This window comes from Diceros bicornis, chromosome 5 (genome assembly GCF_020826845.1).
Source record: "Diceros bicornis minor isolate mBicDic1 chromosome 5, mDicBic1.mat.cur, whole genome shotgun sequence".
Classification (NCBI taxonomy): domain Eukaryota; kingdom Metazoa; phylum Chordata; class Mammalia; order Perissodactyla; family Rhinocerotidae; genus Diceros; species Diceros bicornis.
This window is the reverse complement of record NC_080744.1, coordinates 46,981,509-46,993,220: the sequence shown is the minus strand read 5'-3', so window position 1 is coordinate 46,993,220 and position 11,712 is coordinate 46,981,509. Positions and strand designations below refer to the sequence as shown.

The window sequence follows — 11,712 nt, the reverse complement described above, 5'->3', positions numbered from 1 at the left end:
CATCACAAAACAAGAGTATAGAAGAGTGAGTGTGGAGGTGAGAGATGATATTTAATAACTGGCACAGGGCCAAAACAATATCATTACAGAATTAATAAATAAATTTGGAACAGCAAGAAACAGATCTAAGGACAGGGTCAAAGTTTATTTTGTTCGCCACTATATACCCAGTGCCTACCACAGTGCCTGGCCCATAGCAGGCACCCAATAAATATTGAAATAATGAATGAATGAATGAATAAGTGCTCACTGCCACCACAGACCCAACTCACATGGTTTTTGTTAAGGCACAATTGATTCTAGCACTAAATTGTTTGAACTACTTTTCCACTGTTTTGTTTGAGAATTGCTTCTCCTATGATGCTGGTGGTCATTATAGCCAGCAGATTAGCCAGCAGTTATAACCTGACCCTGAAGAGCCAAAGTAGACCATAACAGAAACTTAGAATCATCCTCTGTATCGAGGGAGACAGGGAAAAAAGTGAAACACACAGTCTCTGACGATACCTATGAAGTGCTCACGTTTTACACTGTCAGTCATGAATCTATACACCTTATAGAATGTATTTCAAAATTTTTTCTGTGGTATTCTTTGCCTTCATTCTAACATTCTCTTTTTTTCTTGCCGTGTGGTTTGCACCATTTATCACATCAATGATACTTCGTTCTTATTCTGTGTATCATTACCAGGAGAAACAATAAGCAATTAAGAGCTTCTTTAATGGATTATTTTTTACGTGTATTTTTAAGTGTTGTGGGGTTTTTGTATCATTCCAATGCATTCTTTGTGTTCAGGTTCAAAACTGAACTTCACTGGAACGTATAAACACAGTTAGGGGAGGGCTTCATTGTTTCATAGTGGTAACTTTTCGTGGTATATAGTCTATTGAGTGTTGGGATCTGTTTCCTCACCTGTTTAGAAGCATACCAAATCAAAAGTCATGGTTGTCATATTTGATTGCTTTTTCACCTTCCTGGAATTCATATAAATCCTGCTCACTTTGCACTTGAAAGAAACAAACGTAAATCAATCTTATTGATACTTTGTGGTTTAAAATTCTGTGGCAAAGCTGTCTTGAACTGAAATATTTTGACATGAGTAATAACAGGAGAATATTTGCACAAAAAAAGTCATTGCACTCAAACATGCAGTTGCATATTAGCGTGTGATAATTTGAGGGAAAAGGAAAGCTAAAAGGGAAGAAAAATGGAAGGGAAAAGAGGAAGAAATATCTGGATACTTTTAACACCTTCTCCTCTTACCACAATTACCAGATAAAGACACCACTTCTGCTGTGAACCACATTCTCCTTAGCCACGAAGCTCCTTGAAGGATAGGTAGGCGGTCAATTGAGCCCACCCTATCCCCCATCTACCCAGACCTTGGAGGGTCAGTCACAGTCCAGGTTCACCTCAGGACCTCCAAGCTTAGAGCCTTGAGGTAGAGGGAGCACGAACATATCTAGAACCACTGCCCACTTCTTCTCTCTGACAAGCTTTCTCTTTTCTTTATCCTTTCCTCTTCCTCTGTTTTTTCAGAAAGAACTTCTAGAAACTTCTCCTCTGGCCCTTGGAGTTCTGGGTGTTGGCAAGCATAGGTATTTAGCATTTCATGGGTATCTCTCCCTAAATTCTTGGGTGGACAGGGATTCATGCTACTGATCCTGTCTCTCAAGGTTGCCCAATGTGGCACCAACGGTGAAGAACAGACATTGGCATAATGATGAACTATTCATTTTTCTAACAGCTCCCAGACCACCTGAAGGTACACAGATCACTTGTAGTCTGAGGATCACCATTTCAGAACTTTTGTGATAAGCTATGGCTCCCCTTTGAGGGCAAGGACTCCATCATGTTCATTGCCCTGGAACAGTGCCTGGAACACTCTCAGTGCCCAATAAATATTATTTCTTTTCTTTTATCTTTATTCTTTTACTAGTGGAATTCTTGTATGCTTAGTTTGAGAGCTCCTTGAAAGCTAGGGCTGTGAGAAAGCTATCTTCCAGAGAACTCGTAATTCTTTATATTATATATCAAATCCATGAGCTACTCACTGAATGTCTGCTAGTTATTGGACAAAATTGAAGGAAAATAAAAAACATTTCAGTATTATGAATAATGTATTTTAAAAGTTTTAGCAAGAAATAACTAGTGTTAAAAATGTTGACACAGCTGGGGCCGGCCCCATGGCTTAGCGGTTAAGTGTGTGTGCTCCGCTACTAGCGGCCCAGATTTGGATCCCCGGCGTGCACCAACTCACCGCTTGTCCGGCCATGCTGTGGCGGTGACCCACATGCAAAAAAATAGAGGAAGATTGGCAACAGTGGTTAGCTCAGGGTGAATATTCCTCAGTGTTGACACAGGAAAACTATATTGCAGTTCCTCAAAAACTTAAACATAGAATTACCATACGATCCAGCAATTCCAATTCTGGGTATATACCTAAAAGAATTGAAAGCAGAGACACGAACAGATATTTGTACACCAATGTTCATAGCAGCATTATTCACAATATCCAAAAGGTGGAAGCAACCCAAATGTTTATCAACAGATGGATGAATTTTAAAAAATGTGGTATATACATGCAATGGAATATTCTTAACCTTTAAAAAGGAATGAAATTCTGACACATGCTATAAGATGGATCAACCTTGAAGACACTGTGCTAAGTGAAATAAGCCAGTCACAAAAATACAAATGCTATATGATTCCATTTATATGAGGTACCTAGAAATAGTCAAATTTATAGAAACAAAAAGTAGTACGGGGGTTGGCAGGGGCTGAGGGAGAGGGGGAATGGGGAGTTATTGTTTAATGAGTATGAAGTTTCAGTTTGGGAAGACAAGAGTTCTGGAGATGGATGGTGGTAATGGTTCACAAAAATGTGAATATATTTAATATCACCGAACTGTACACTTAAAAATGGTTAAAATGGTGAATTTTATGTTATATATATTTTACCACAATAAGAAAAAGAAAAAATGTTGACAAAAACTCTTATAGAATATTGGTCATTAGAAAGTATCTTTTCTGATATTGTTTTAGCTCTTTATCTGTAGCTTTGAACTAGGAATAGCCCATTTCTCCAGGTCAGTGGTTCTCAAAGTATAGTCCAAGGGCCCTTGGAGATCTCCAGTACCTTTACAGGAAGTTCGTGTTGTCAAAACTATTTTCACAACAATACTAATTTGTTATTTGCCCCTTGTTACCTTCATTCTCTCATGAGTGAATGTTGGAGTTCTGCACAGTTCACAAGACATGTGTTATCACAAAAGACTGAATGCAGAAGCAGATATGAGAATTCAACTCTCTTCTATTAAGCCAGACATTAAAGAGATTTTTTTTTAACGTGAAACAATACCACTCTTCTCACAAAATTTTTTTGTTTTGGAAAATATAGTTTTTTTCATAAAATAGGTTATTTGTGTTAACATGTGATGAAGTTATTATTTTAAGTATATTAATAAATATTTTTAAAATTTCTCCACTTTAATTTCTAATATGGAAAACAGTGATAGATAAAACCCACATAAAAAAACCTCTTTGGGGTCTTCAACGTTCTTTAAGAGTGTAAAGGGGTCTTAAGACCCAAAAGTTTGAGAATCACTGGTCCAGTTTAGAGGGTGATCAGACTAAACCCATTAAGATGCCAGCAAATTGACATTTCTATCCTAAAATTCTCTCCATTACCTCAGGTTAATCAAGGATTAGCCAACCTCTTCTAAATTCAGATAACCCAAAATTGTCTGTGAACGTAAACAATTGTGTCAAATGTGGGTTAAGTAATACTTTCTGATAAATAATTCTGAATCTGCAAACTTCTGGGCCTGACTTCATTGCTACTGGATCAAAATTCATGCCTGCACATAGAGGATGGTAATTGAATATTCTAACACAAATTAGGGGTTTAGAAGAAATGTACTCTTTAATTGTGCACCTTATCTCTTCTGTGGTCACTTAAATATAACCCACTAACTATAGAGTTCTTAGTCTACTTAGACATGCAATTTAAAATCCATTATCCAGCAGTATAATTCGCAAAGACTGTATAAAGACTAGTTATGCAATAGTGACATCAGAAATATAGTCATAGTTTAAGATAGGTCACTCAGTCTTCTCTTTAGTCTGTATAACCATGTTTTGCTTTCTGAAGGATCCCTAAGAAAAGATATTACTAGTAAATGCTGACTGAAATGAAACGTCTTAATTATTTTCCTTTGCAGGAAATCAGGTCTTATCAAATCACCTACTGGCAAAGTGGTTAATATAAACTCGAGAGGTAGACAGACCTGCATTGCAGTCTCAGCTCAGATACTTAGCAGCCGTTGGACCTCAGGCAAATTGCTTACCCTCTTTAAATTTCGGTTTACCTGTCAGTAAGACAGAGATACTAATACCTTTACTCAATGGCCTAAGTAAGAATTAAGTTAAGTAAAGGGTAAAAAGCAATTAGCTCAGTGCTGGATCCATACTAAGCATCTGATCAATATTGGCCGCAATTTCAAATACCATTATTGGCCTCCATTACACTATTGAGCTAGTTCTGATTAGAAGTAAGAGATAGAAACGAAAGGCCTTATTGTTACCGTTTTTTCCTCTCTCCTTAGGAAATGCAAAGACTGAAAACACTAAAAACTATATAAAGGGAAAAGTGGGCATTCTTCTGTCCATCCTCTAAAAGCAAAGGACAGCTAGAGAAGAGGATTAAGCCAAGTCATGTCTCTTGTAGCCCCATTTTATCAATTCTAAAATGAACGTTTATTTCACATTATAATGCCTCTGCAATTCTGGGATATGTCTTACAATTGATGGTATTTCATTGCTTAACTGGCAGGGATTTTCTTTCTTAATGCTCAATAAAATAATGACAAATCTTACAATTCATGACATCTTAGATGCAATGAAATACAGTAATTGATCTTTATACTAAAAAATACTAATAGCAGCCAAATAATCCCCCAAAGTACACACTTTATTATTGTACTTATCACCATATCTTGTGATCCATCCCCCCAGCCCTCAGCTCTAACATGCTTATCTTTTGGCACAAAGACGTCACTTAGATTGGTTGAGTGACTGCATGCATGGGCTTGATCTGACCTTATTCACCACCATACTGTGAGTCTCTGAAAAAGAGTAGCCAAAGGGAGTCTATTTCACTTTTCTCAGAATCCAACAGTCTAAATAGTGTTGATGTTGCTCATACTTGTTTCATGCATGTGAATCTCATCTACACAACTATAGTGTAAGTGTCTCAAGACAAGGGTTGTCTGAGTTGGATAAATGTTTTGCCTTCTCTGCAGTGCTGGAGACATGGCATATACGTTAGTGATCAATTATCTAAAGGATTTTTTATACTATATAAGGAGATATGACCATATTCCTGCCAATTTGACACCACTAGAATTTTGGGTAGGGGATGTTTTGAATTCCTTTGGCTGCTCTAACAATTCAAATCACCTAGAACATCTTCCTCCAGCACTACTGGTTGTTAATAGACCTTTTGTCTGTTGATCAGGAGAGTCAAACTAACAATGAAAGAATTACAAACTACAGAACAGATGGTCTCTGGCATAGCTTATGCTGTCAGGGTGCCACTGGCAGCTCCTCTGATCCTTTTTGATCAGTTCTGGGGTCCATTTCTGAGCTTTGCTTTACTTTGCTTCCAAAGAAGTTGCTTTGCCAGTATTTGCAGAAATTAAGAATTGCTCTGGGGAAACCACAGCCATTGATTGCCTGGTGCCTGAGAATGAAAGCCCTGCTGCTTTCCTCAAGGCTGGATAAACTGTGAGGTGTAATTTATGCTCCAGAGCTCCCCACAGGACCAGGCCAAGGCCAGGACTTCATGAAATGGCACACGTGCTTGGCTCCTCTCCCACTTCCCTATCCTACTTCTACCCTCTTCTTAGGGTGTCAGTGAGGCAGTTATGATCTGTATTTGATAGTGTCTGGATTTCAGCATAAAAATAATGGGAAAAAAAGTTTTGTGTTCCATGATTTAAAAGTTCACAGTTTAGTAAATCCTTGTTCTTCACCCTGGGTGTGTATTCTTGAAACTTACACTGAGCAACATAAAACTATCAACAAAACCAGACCTGGGGAGTCTTTCTGCCCTGCCCTTTGGGAGGACACATTGTGCCCCAAGCGAGATGGTAGGAATAAGAAAACAAGAGGACAGCAAACAATAAGAACAGACCAAACAGCTTTCACAATCAATTCTATTTTATTTACGAGTGATAGTTATCTAATTTTATTTTTGACAATGTCTGGCTTTTTTGCTGAGCATCTTAGTGGCTTTTTGGAACTGAAACAATAGTGCAAAACAAGTTGATTAATTCCTTTGTGCTGCCAACCTACAGTCCACATTTTGATAAAATGCTACAAGATCACATAGCAGATATGCATCCTCTAACAGGCTCCAGTTCCTCTCTCACTGCATCTCTTGTAACGATGCTCTGGAATCTCAAAAAACAAATCTCAGGATCCATTCTAATGAATGGAACAGTTACACGAGATTATATGCTCCGAAAGAAATTTCTGAATTTCTTTAAAGCTCTTAGGTGTGGTAGATGGGAGCGTGGATGGTGAAAAGAGCACAGGCCTTAAAGTAAGACCACTCTGGTATTGAATTCTTGTTCTTCTTCTTTTATGGCCATCAGCAAGTTGTTTAATCTTCCTGAGCTTCAGTTTCATTTCCTCAATAAAACTGTTGTAAAGAGATGAATGCGATAATATGTATTTGGTGGGGCAACTGTTTGAGATGTTAATCTGTATATTGTTCAGGCTGCTGTAGGTATTTTTGCCCCACCCCCACCCCCCTATACAAGGAAAGTAGCCAAGTCTGTCTCAGGGAGTAGTTAATGGCTTTAATGCTGCAGGGCCAAAATTGAAAGTTGCCTAATGCTCAGAACACAACCTCTGGTCTAGTCTTGGAGATGATACAGCTGGATTGTCCCAGGTGGCCAGAGACACGAAGGGCTGGGAGAAGAAGAAAGACTAACACTGGAGAGAAAGCTATTTGGGGAATATTTCCTTATGTTTAGGGGGATGTGTTTATGGTTTCAAGAGAGTCAGGGACATGTGCCGTACTCCCACACAGTATCTAGATGCAGGGCCTCTGATGGTGATGGCTAACTTGGAAGTGTGCTGCACCTCAGGGGGCAAGATGAGTGGCCACTAGACTTCAGGTCTCCCAATTTTAGATCCCTGGCCCAAGCTTTACTCAGAAGTAATAGAATCCCCACCCACAAAGACAGTAACACTTCTGGACCTGGACAACATGAGCTCCTGCTCTGGGTCCCACACTTTAGAGGGCCCTGCTCTGGCCCTCCGTGGGCTACATCCCTCCTTATGGGGTAAGAGGTCTGCAAGGGACATGTTACACCCACACCTCACGCTTTTAGACCATGCTCCACATACCCGAGACCTCAGAATTACCAGCCCAAATGACCCTGAACTTATTCTAGGTCCTGCGTCTGACTCGTTCCAAGGTCCATCTTTCTGAAGGCAGCCATGCCCACGTGTGCATACCCTCACTTGAGAGACATTTAAAATGTGACTTTTTGGCAAGTGTGGGGATTGGTGAAGAGAGCTTAGATATGTGGGCTTGACTATACACAAACATGTATGCAATTTCCCTTATTGTGCAGGACAGAGCTGGGGTGGGAGAAGAAAGAGGGTAGGCCACAGCTAGAACCAGGGGTCACCTTTCCTTACAATGACACATTCAGAACTCAAGAAGTCCCCAAAGTCTAAATTTGAAGCACGCTTTCTAGCTTGTTATGAAGTTATATCTGTCAAGATGGAACGATAAAACCTATTTTATTTAACAGTTTTTCAGCTTGATTTATAATTTTAAGATATTTAACATGGTGTATGAACCTCCATTTGTACTCTTGTCCTAGGCCCTGTAAATATTAGGGGTGGCCTGGACCAGGGACCATAAGGACTTGGATCGTGAACACCCAGCAGTGGTAGCTAATGTGGTCTGAAGACCAGAGGGCCCATCTCAGAATATTCTGGAGTGTGTAGGACCCTGGGAAGGTACAGACACCCCTAGTAAATCCCCCTCCCCAAAAAGTAAACATGAAAAATCCTGGATTTCTCGTTTTCCTTGACCTACATGGTTCAGAGCCAGATTTAACTTCATTTAGAACAAAATAGGGCAGGGACTTTTGTCTGTCTTGTTCACTGCTTTACCCATAGCACCTAGAGCAGCACCAATCTGCTTTTGTTGAATGAATGGATTCTTGCTCCCGGGGCCAAGGACCAAACTCAAGCCTGCCACATGTGTAAAGCACCTGGTCTTGTGCTGTCACATATTAGGTGTCAGTGTCAGGTACACATTTTTGCCAAACACCCTTTAATACTTATTTGTATCTAATTCTTCAGATGAGCCTAGAATACTCTTTTTATTTACTAATTGTTTTAGGGCCTTTAGCACTGTCTGCTAGGCCCAGACTACTAAGTACCTTGCCTGCCAGGTTTCCTCACTTCCTTATGTCATAAGTCTTTATCCCATTTTCTGATGGAGTCCCTATCTATTAAAAATCCAGAGTTTCTTGGGTCCTGTATGTGAAACCAATTCTGTTTCAGAGACCACAGCCTTGGGGTTCTAGATCCTTCTCCATCTATATGTGACTTTCCTGCCCCTAATAGTACAGTTCTGTTCATTGGTCATGCCCACATTTGATATAGTACCTGCTTTCTCTCCTGTCCTAGATGCAATCCCAGAGTTAGAAATCCCACTTCCCAACATCACCAGGTGTCTGCACAGCAGGCACTCCCTTTGATCTCTGGGCCAGAAAGTGATACTCCTATCGTCCCCCTTCAGGACACTTTATTCAGGGACGAGTTATAGAAAAACTGAGTCCATCTAAAAACAACCTCCTTTCTTAGCAGCTGAGGACTGAAGTGTACTGTTTTAAATCCTTCTTGAAGTCTCCATGTACCTCTGTGTTTCTCAGCTCCTGCCATCTGTAGAGAATACACCTATTCTCAGAGGACTAAAAACCAGATGGTCTCCATCCTGTTGTTGGGCTGTAATCGCAATCCTGGCTAGAATTTTATTAGTCTGAGTTTGACCTTCTTCTGTGTGCCTTCTCCAGTTTAATGATTTAGCTACACTGAAACTCGACTAGTACCAAGATCAGTAAGCTTGTAATCTGTACACTGAAGGCTCCTTGCAGGCAAGAACTGTGCCTTTTGGTTCTGTATCCCTAGCACTTAGCACCCTGCCTAGTATGTAGTATTGTTCAGTGAAATCTCTCCTAAAGATAGGTTCTATCATGAACTATAAAGGGTCTGAGTTTTACTCTACTTGGAAGTTAACAAGTTAGCCTGTCACAGTTTCATGGATGCTAGTAGAAGACATGAGACTCCTGGGCCAGAGACAAAAATAGTTTATTACTCACAGCAATAGAGTAGCTAGAGTATCTGCATTTTTTAAAGCCAGTTCCCCAAAACCTGGTTTCTATAGGGCAAAGTGAATAGGATCAGTTAACATCTGTACATGAAGAGCTCTGAGTTTAGGGAACTTGAATCTTTGTTTTTCTTTGCAGAGTTTTTATGGTTTTATTTTGCACAAATAAAACTTGCACATGAGCTGTCTATTCATTTTCTTCTCTGTGCAGCCTGGCATTGGGATTGGTGACTCATGGCCAGCTGGGCTGCTATTCTCAAGGTGGTTTTGCGGTTCTTGGAGAAAACTTTGTTGTTTTCAGCAATCTCAGTGCATTTGATGTTGTAGACCAGAAACTTCTAGAAGCCACTGGGCAACACTTGCTTCATTTTCTTATTGCTGCCATAACCAATGCTGGCACTTCTCTGTATCCTGTTGTCAATGTCTCTGGGTTTCTGCCAATTATGCTTAATTTTGACATATCAATCTGATTGGTGCTGGATGAACTTCTTGGTCTCTTTTTTGACAATCTTGGGCTTCATGAGGAGTCTGAGAGCAGACATGATGCCGAGTTGGAGGTGGCTGCCACCTCCCCTGAATCTTTTATAGTGGGCAGTCAGCCTGCCTGCCCTTTACTCTAGAATGACACACTGTCACTATCAAACATCCTTGAAAAGGTAGTCTGGAAGAAAATACAATCAGCTCCTTGCTTGCAAGACATGCAGAAATGTGAGTGGCCCACGGAAAATGTCTCTACAGGTGGCTGAAGTGAGGCAGAGATGGCGACAGCCTGAAGTTCACTTGCCCCTGCCCACCCCAACCTCAGAAGCCTCCAAGGACAAGCAGTTTTTACAGTGTTTCACAAGCACAATGCTCCTTCCAGTTTCTACTTGTTTGATGGTCCAATGCTCCCTGCCCAGAATGCCCTCTCCCTACTTCTTCTACTATGTAAATGTTATTCATCCTTCCAGGTCAGATTCAAATTCCAACTCTCCCATAAACCATTCCCGACCAGCCCAACTCACAGTGATTTCTTCTTCTCCAATATTATAGAGCAGTTATTGTCTATATCAATTATACTGGCACTTAAGAAGTAACAATAATAACATCAACAACCTCTGACATTTGTGTACCACTTTACCTTTTGTGTTTTTTTCATAAACTGTTTCCTTTGACTCTCATAGAAATGTGAGAGATATGCAAAGGAAAATATTATTTTCAATTTATAGAGGAGGAAAAGTAGAAATTCAGAAACTTACTCAAGATCACCTAGTTAATAACCAGGTTATCAGGTTTAGAGTTAGTTTCCAGGCTCACAATGGCTGCACTATGCCACTTTTGGTTGCTATTTGGACTCCCAAATGGATTTACGTCCTGTGGTGTTAAGTCTCAGAGAGACTTGATAATTTCCCTCCAGTCAAAGATTAGAGAACGAGAGGAGAGTTAGAGTAGAGTCTAGTAGTTAAGAGTCCTGAGTCAGACAAACCTGCTGTAGAGAGATTTCTTGGGTTCACGACTGTGCAGGTTGCCTCTCCTTCCGAAACATGGATCAAACTACATTTCCCAGGTTCCCTTGCATCTAGGTAGAACCATGTGACTGAGTTCCAGCCAATGGAATGTGAGCAGAAGTGATGTCACTACTTTCAGGTCTAGCCATGAAACATCCGGTTCAGTCTTCCATGCTCTCTTTGCATCACTCCAGGCTGGTTGACAATGGGGACATCTTGAAGCTACAACATGCTGAAGCCATAAGATGGAAGGGGCTCATGTACATGAGTCACTGCTTAGAGATGAGCTGCCCAAGAGAGCCACCTGATGAGGACCATCCACACTGCACTTTGCCCCAGCAAGAAACAAATTTCATTGTATTACATCACTGTGATTTTGAGATTGTTAAACTAGTTACTTTAATACACTTGAGATTAAATCCCAGCACTGCAATTTACCAGTCTGGTGTGACCTTCTGTGTGGTACTTAGCCTCTATTTACCCATTTGTAAAATGGAAATAATAATACCTATCTCATAGGATGCTTGTGAGGATTAAATGAGATAACATACGCAAAAGACTTAGCACAGTGTCTGACACATAGTATAAATGCTATTTACTCAATGAATATCAACTATTCATGCTATTATTTCTAAAATATTTTCTACTGGTTCCAAACAAAATTTCAAATTTCTGTTTTTCCAACTTGTGTTGGAGGAGAAAAGAGAGTGCTTCCCCTCACTCTGGTTACCTTATGACAATGAGAATGAGAATGGCTCAGGGTTAGTCCAGGTTACAGTCAGTCTGCACACAGACCTTGTTTTC

The 11,712-nt window shown here is 40.1% G+C and overlaps 1 pseudogene; it reads right to left on the bottom strand.

Annotated features, from left to right (window-relative positions):
- Window positions 1–9,608: 9,608 nt before the first annotated feature.
- On the bottom strand, window positions 9,609–9,963 carry LOC131405410 (large ribosomal subunit protein eL32-like; annotated as a pseudogene).
- Window positions 9,964–11,712: the final 1,749 nt, after the last annotated feature.